The following is a 6363-nucleotide window of genomic DNA, read 5'->3' on the forward strand; positions in this document are numbered from 1 at the left end:
TTTACAAATATCTATAGGCTGCCTTTAAGAGCAGAACTCTCTCAAGGCGGCTTACACCATAAGGACACTGTCTGGATAGGAGTTAGAACTAAAGGAAGTTAAAATCAAGATAGTTCACCACAAGGGATGTAAGAAGGCATCATCTGTGGTTCCACTGTATCATCCTCCTGTGCAGCACAGTTTATGTTCCACTGCAGTTCGTCTTACGTCAACAGCTATGTTGTTCGTCTTGATTTCCACTGTGGCAAAGCCATGTAACTTACATAAGTTATATCATCATTACATTATTCCACCCCATTCATTTCAAAGTGAAGGAATCACAATGCAGGTTTTATTTGGGGGCGGGGAGATAATCAATGATGTATACTTTTGCAGCATCAACAGCCGTGACTACTGATCACATTTGCTGGAGTGATTTCCAGTTTGCACATGGACACATAAGCAAATGTTGGCAATTCTTGCTTCCATTTCTGTTCTGTTCTCTGACATTTTTATTCGCCTTTGAATTTAACACGAGCAATTGGGGAACTGAAACTTATTTGGCATGGAAATCTCTGACCGCTTTGGTCACTTTTTAGCACGTCTCGGGCTCTTCTGCACAATGGTGGAGCTGGAGCTGATTGTTGCAGTGCAAATTGTACCAGGTTAGTGTACCAGTATAGTGAAGGTGAAAAAAACCTGCTGCCAGAAATTCTACAAATCCTATATTAATAGTTGCCGGTTGCCCTCCACTCTTGTAAAAGACTAAAGTGGCTTTTATTTAATACTTGTTTACAATTCAAATGTTTATCCATCCCCAGAAGAGATTGCCATGGATTCCTTCAGATGGCTGCCCTAGTCTTCTGCTCCCTTAAACCACAACACCCATTTTTCTTTGCTGTCCCCATTCTTTGGACTTCTCTTGGAGTGCCTGCGGGCTGTTGCCTCTCTCTGCTCTTTCAAAGTCCTCAAAAAAACATCTCCAACCTGCCATCTCCCACAAAACCTTTGCTTTAAACTGTTATGGGTTGATTAAATGCATCATCCAGCTCAGGCTGCTTTGGGTGGATAGGAGAAGGCACTAAACCTTCCCCTACTCCAGAAACTTGTTTTTCTCCTGGTGGGAGAAAAACTACTCTCCTTGGAGAATAGCAAAGCATAGGTGTGGGAGACACTTGTCTCTGTTGAAGCATGCCAAACTTTCAGTTGGGCTGGGCAATCTTTTTCAGATCCAGGGTTGTATTCCCTTGCGGGCAACCTTCCAGGGGCCACATTCCAGTGCGAGTGGGGCCAGAGGCAAAAGCAGGCAGGGAAAAGGATGTAAATGTCACATTTGTGCCATAGTGTCAGGAGTGAGCCAGCAATAAATCACAGTAACTGATTGATTAAAAGGGGCAGGATCTGCCCAGGAATGCCAGGCCTAATGAGCACAGCAACTCTTATTCAGTAGCCCCTGCCCCTATGAGGCAGTTGTGGAGACTGAAGGTCCCCACCTTCCCACAGCTGCCTAAGTCTCCTCTCCAGGGTTTCCCCCAAGCAATCTGAGACTATGCTGGCATCTCTGCCTTTGCGCCGCTTGCTTCATGCCTCTCCTGGTTCCGGAAGACCAGTGGGGAAGGGAGCTTGTCACAGCAGGACAGGGAGACACCCATGCCTCTTCACCAGCCAGACTCATCTCTGCTTTTTGTGCCCCCCCCCCCCCCGCATCTCACTCTTGTGCTTCTGCTTCTGGCACAGACTCTCCTTGCCCTCTTCAGCTTCTGACACCTCCTTCCAGTCTTCTCCCTCTGACCACTCATTGTAGTCCCACCACCAACCCCAGGGCTCTGAGCCTTCTTCCCTTGAGAGCTACCCTGCTGGTTCCTCCCCTGTTCCTTTGGGTCCAGCTAGTCCATGACACATGGGTTAGCTTTATACATACGCATGTCTCTCCAAGGATATATTCCAGCCACGTAGAAGCATTAGAGGAGGGTGCAAAGTAGGGCTGGTGAGCAACGTAACCTTTGGGAAGGGATGCAGGAAGGAGCTATCACCTGGAGGCCTGCATTTGATCCCTCGTCTCAGTCACCCCCCTGCTTTAAATGAGCCTGCATGTCCCCAGCCTTCACATACGTTTTCCAGCAGTCTGTGGACTCTTGCAGAGTCTATGGAGTCTGTGGACTCCATCATGTTTGCTTTAAACATCAGTCCACACCCCTGGCTGAAATGAAACCTGAATATGTGTTTGGCTACCTCTGCTGATAGCCGCCACTTGCTCCCTTAAGTTGCTCCTTCCTTAATCCTTACCTTTGTTCTCTTCTTCTCCACTGTCACAAACAGATTTGCAACCTGATCAGGGAGCTGTTTTTTTTCCCTCGTTGATACGCGCCGCTACAAAGCGCCGTGTAAAAAAAATGCAGTGATGTGGAAGGTTAATAAAACGAGCAGCAACAGGTGCTGCACTGAGCGGCACAATGGAAGTGGGACGGCACAGCAGCGGATCTTGAACAAATGCACCTGACACGGAATGCAACTTGCAAATGAGGAAGCAAAAGAACTGGGTTGGGAGCAGTGGACAGAGAGAGTAGTAGCCGTGGTTTAGTAAGAGGATGCATTCAGTTTACAGTTGCAGCACTTCTTTGCAAGCTTTTGCAGTTCTTAGTAAGGTGCTTGCAACTATGTAAATGCAGGGCTCGCTTACAAATGGGCAGCAGATCTAAGAGTTGCTGCAAAGGCCTCATAAGCCCTGGACTTGGCAAGCGCAAGTCTTGACAGTTCTTACAGAGCGCTAAAGAACTGCTGGAACAAGGAAATGACTGGCTGAGTGTAAAGCATTAAAGTTGCTGCTCACAAATCAGCTACGGATCCCTCTGCTTGTGCCTCCAGAACTGTAAGCTCAGAACTTAGTGAAATGAAGGCAATGGACTGTGTGTTTTTTATGTGTTCAATTGTCACTTTGTTGTTTCCAGGATATGCCTTACGCCAGACACAAGCAGCTGCTGAAATAGGGATGGACAAACCTTTGGTTTCTCTCGTTTATCATTTTTTTCAGACTTGGGCTCAGATCACCACTTTTCCGCATGCTCTTTTAAAAGTCTTCAGTAAGATTCGCCAACATTGTAGTGCAAGTCTCTCCAGATATGAATACACACACTGTTGTATTCGATTTTGCCTGATTTTTGCAATTTTCCTAATGCAATGCCTTTTGTATATTGTCTTCACAAACATATGCATTTTTACACACACTTTCGGCCGGAGAACTGCATCACAAAATTCGGAGAAGTGTGAATTTTTTTCGGTTCACATGTGGAAAGCGAGAATTCAATAGGCTTGCCTTAAAACCCAAACTGCACTGGATTTCTCCATCCCTTTGTTGAAAGCAGCATGTGTCTTGAGCCCTTTACTACTGTGTACATCTCTCACCCCATGCCATGATTCCATCCTGCTACATACCCAGCACTGATTGAGGGGAGATGCCTGTTTTGGTGAAATTTGTAAATTATCTTACACAGGAAGAAAAAAACTCTGTAGGGTTTAGTGGCAGACCTTTAGTTTCACCCCACCCAGATTGTATTACAGAACTACAGTTTCCTCCTCCCTTAGTCTCATCATCAGCTCCCTTCCACCGTTTCCTGCTCCTTGTTATTTATGAATGACATTGAATTTGAGGCGAGCAGTGAGTTGACCAAGTTTGCCGATGATGCCAAATTGTTCAAGGTGCTTTAAACAAAAAGGGATTGTTTCAGAAGGATGTGCCCAAACTGGGTGAACAACGGGCAATAAAATGGCAAATGCCATTCAGTGTAAGCAAGTGATGCACTTTGGTGCAAAAAAACCCAACCACCCTTGGGACCCTCGTACCTACGGAACTGCCTCTCCTGGTATGCCCCACGGAGGACCTTAAGGTCCACAAATAACCATATTTTGGAGATCCCGAGCCATAAGGTGGCTAGATTGGCCTCAACTAGGGCCAGGGCCTTTTCAGTATTGGCCCCGACTTGGTGGAACGCTCTCTCACAGGAGACCAGGGCCCTGTGGGATTTGACATCTTTCCGCAGGGCCTGCAAGATGGAGCTGTTACGCCTGGCCTTTGGGTTTTGATTTGGGCCATTTTAAATGAGGCTGCATTTTTAAACAAATTTTAATCTAAATTGTATTTTAATCAATTGTTTTTCTTTCTTTTATGTTTTATTGTAATTTTTTTGATGTCAGCCGCCCTGAGCCCGGCTCTCACTGGGGAGGGCGGGGTATAAATATTATTATTATTATTATTATTATTATTATTATTATTATTATTATTATTTGCATGTACGTTGATGAGGTTTGAGCTGGTGGTGACTGACGACGAAAAGGACCTTGGAGTCATGGTGAGTAGCTCAAAGAAAAACGTCAACTCTGCATTCGGAGGTTTAAGGCAAATTCCACAAGAAGGATCATTAGGAAAGGGGTTGCAACTGAAACGAGGTTGAACAAATCTATGGTGCAACTGTATCCGGAATACAGTACAGTACAGTGGAACCTCGGTTTATGAACACCTCGGTTTATGAATTTTCGGTTTATGAATGCCGCGGACCCATCTGGAACGGATTAATTCACTTTCCATTACTTTTAATGGGAAAGTTCGCTTCAGTTTATGAACGCTTCAGTTTATGAACAGACTTCCGGAACCAATTACACCCATTTTTCAGTTTATGAACGCTTCAGTTTAAGTACTCCGCGGACCCGTCTGGAACGGATTAATCCACTTTCCATTACTTTCAATGGGAAAGTTCGCTTCAGGTTATGAACGCTTCAGTTTATGAACAGACTTCCGGAACCAATTGTGTTCATAAACCGAGGTACCACTGTACTGAGTTCAACTCTGGTTTCTGCAGCTCAAAAGAAAACTATATTCCTCTGCCCCACAAAGTTTCAGAAAAGGGCAAGCAAACTTACCCCTATGAGTAAAGATTACACCATTTAAGAGAGGCTCGGACACATTGATGGAGGATAAGTAACCAGGCTTTGAAAGTACTAGGCGTGAAGGCAATGTTCTATCTCCTCCAGTATTAGAAGCTGTATGGCTCTGAATGCCAGTTGCTAGGGAGTCAAAATGGGGTGTCTTGTCCTGCCTATGAGCTTCCCATAGGCATCTTGTTGGCTGCTGTGGGGTCTCTGGTATGCTCTAGAAGGGCTTTGCTAATGCTCTTCCCCCTCCACCATTATCTGAGGGATTGCAAGAAGTTGTTCCTTTATTTCTGAAGTTGCAAAGTACGGCATTTCCTGATGTCAGGTTCCTACGTGGCCATAAGTGTGCAGGTTTCTCACACGTGGTAGAACGTGAATCCTCTGGCACCAGGCATCAAACTTTAAAGGGAACTGTGTGTGAGTACCTGTACCTGGACTCGCCCCCATTCCCTGGACAACGGGTGGCGCTGTGGTCTAAACCACCGAGCCTCTTGAACTTGCCGATCAGAAGGTCGGTGGTTCAAATCCCCATGACAGGGTGAGCTCCCGTCGCTCTGTCCCAGCTCCTGCCAGCCTAGCAGTTCGAAAGCATGCCAGTGCAAGTAGATAAATAAGTACCACTATGGCGGGAAGGTAAACAGTGTTTCCGTGCGCTCTGGTTTTCGTCAATTTTTCTGTTGCTGGCCACATGACCTGGAAAGCAGTCTGTGGACAAACGCCAGCTCCCTCGGCCTGAAAGTGAGATGAGCGCCGCAACCCCATTGTCGCCTTTGACTGGACTTAACCGTCCAGGGGTCCTTCACCTTTACCTTTTACTAGCCCCCATTCCCTGGACCACTCATTTACCACACTTAGCATATTGAGGCATGCAAGTGATTATGGCAGGGGCCATCAAACTTTTTCAGCAGGGGGCCGGTCCACTGTCCCTCAGACCTGGGACGGACGGATGGACAGACAATATTTTGAAGAAGAAGAAAAATGAACAAATTCCTATGCCCCACAAATAACCCAGAGATGCATTTTAAATAAAAGGACACATTTTACTCATGTAAAAACGTGCTGATTCCCGGACCATCCGCGGGCCGGATTTAGAAGGCGATTGGGCCGGATCCGGCCCCTAGTTTGCCTACCCATGGATTACAAGTTGCCTCCAATCGAGCGCTAAATTGAGGTCATGTATCTGTTCCGTTGCAGAAATGTTCTGTGCTAGTGGGATGTGCTTGTACAAAGGAATAAAGGAGGAGGTTGGCTGGTGACTTTGCTGCACAACAAAGCAATCTGTTGCACAACTTTGGATTCCTCAGGTGTGCAATGTTAAAACTCGCCCTTTGCACAACCGGACAGAGAACGTTGGACTACAGCCCTTATGTGACAAGTTAGACTTCTTTTATATGTACCAGCATGTGATTCTCTGAGTTTTTGATGCACACGGAGTCTCGTAAGTAAGAAAAGCAAAGG

Source organism: Zootoca vivipara, chromosome 13 (genome assembly GCF_965207765.1).
Source record: "Zootoca vivipara chromosome 13, rZooViv2.hap1.1, whole genome shotgun sequence".
Taxonomy (NCBI): Eukaryota; Metazoa; Chordata; class Lepidosauria; order Squamata; family Lacertidae; genus Zootoca; species Zootoca vivipara.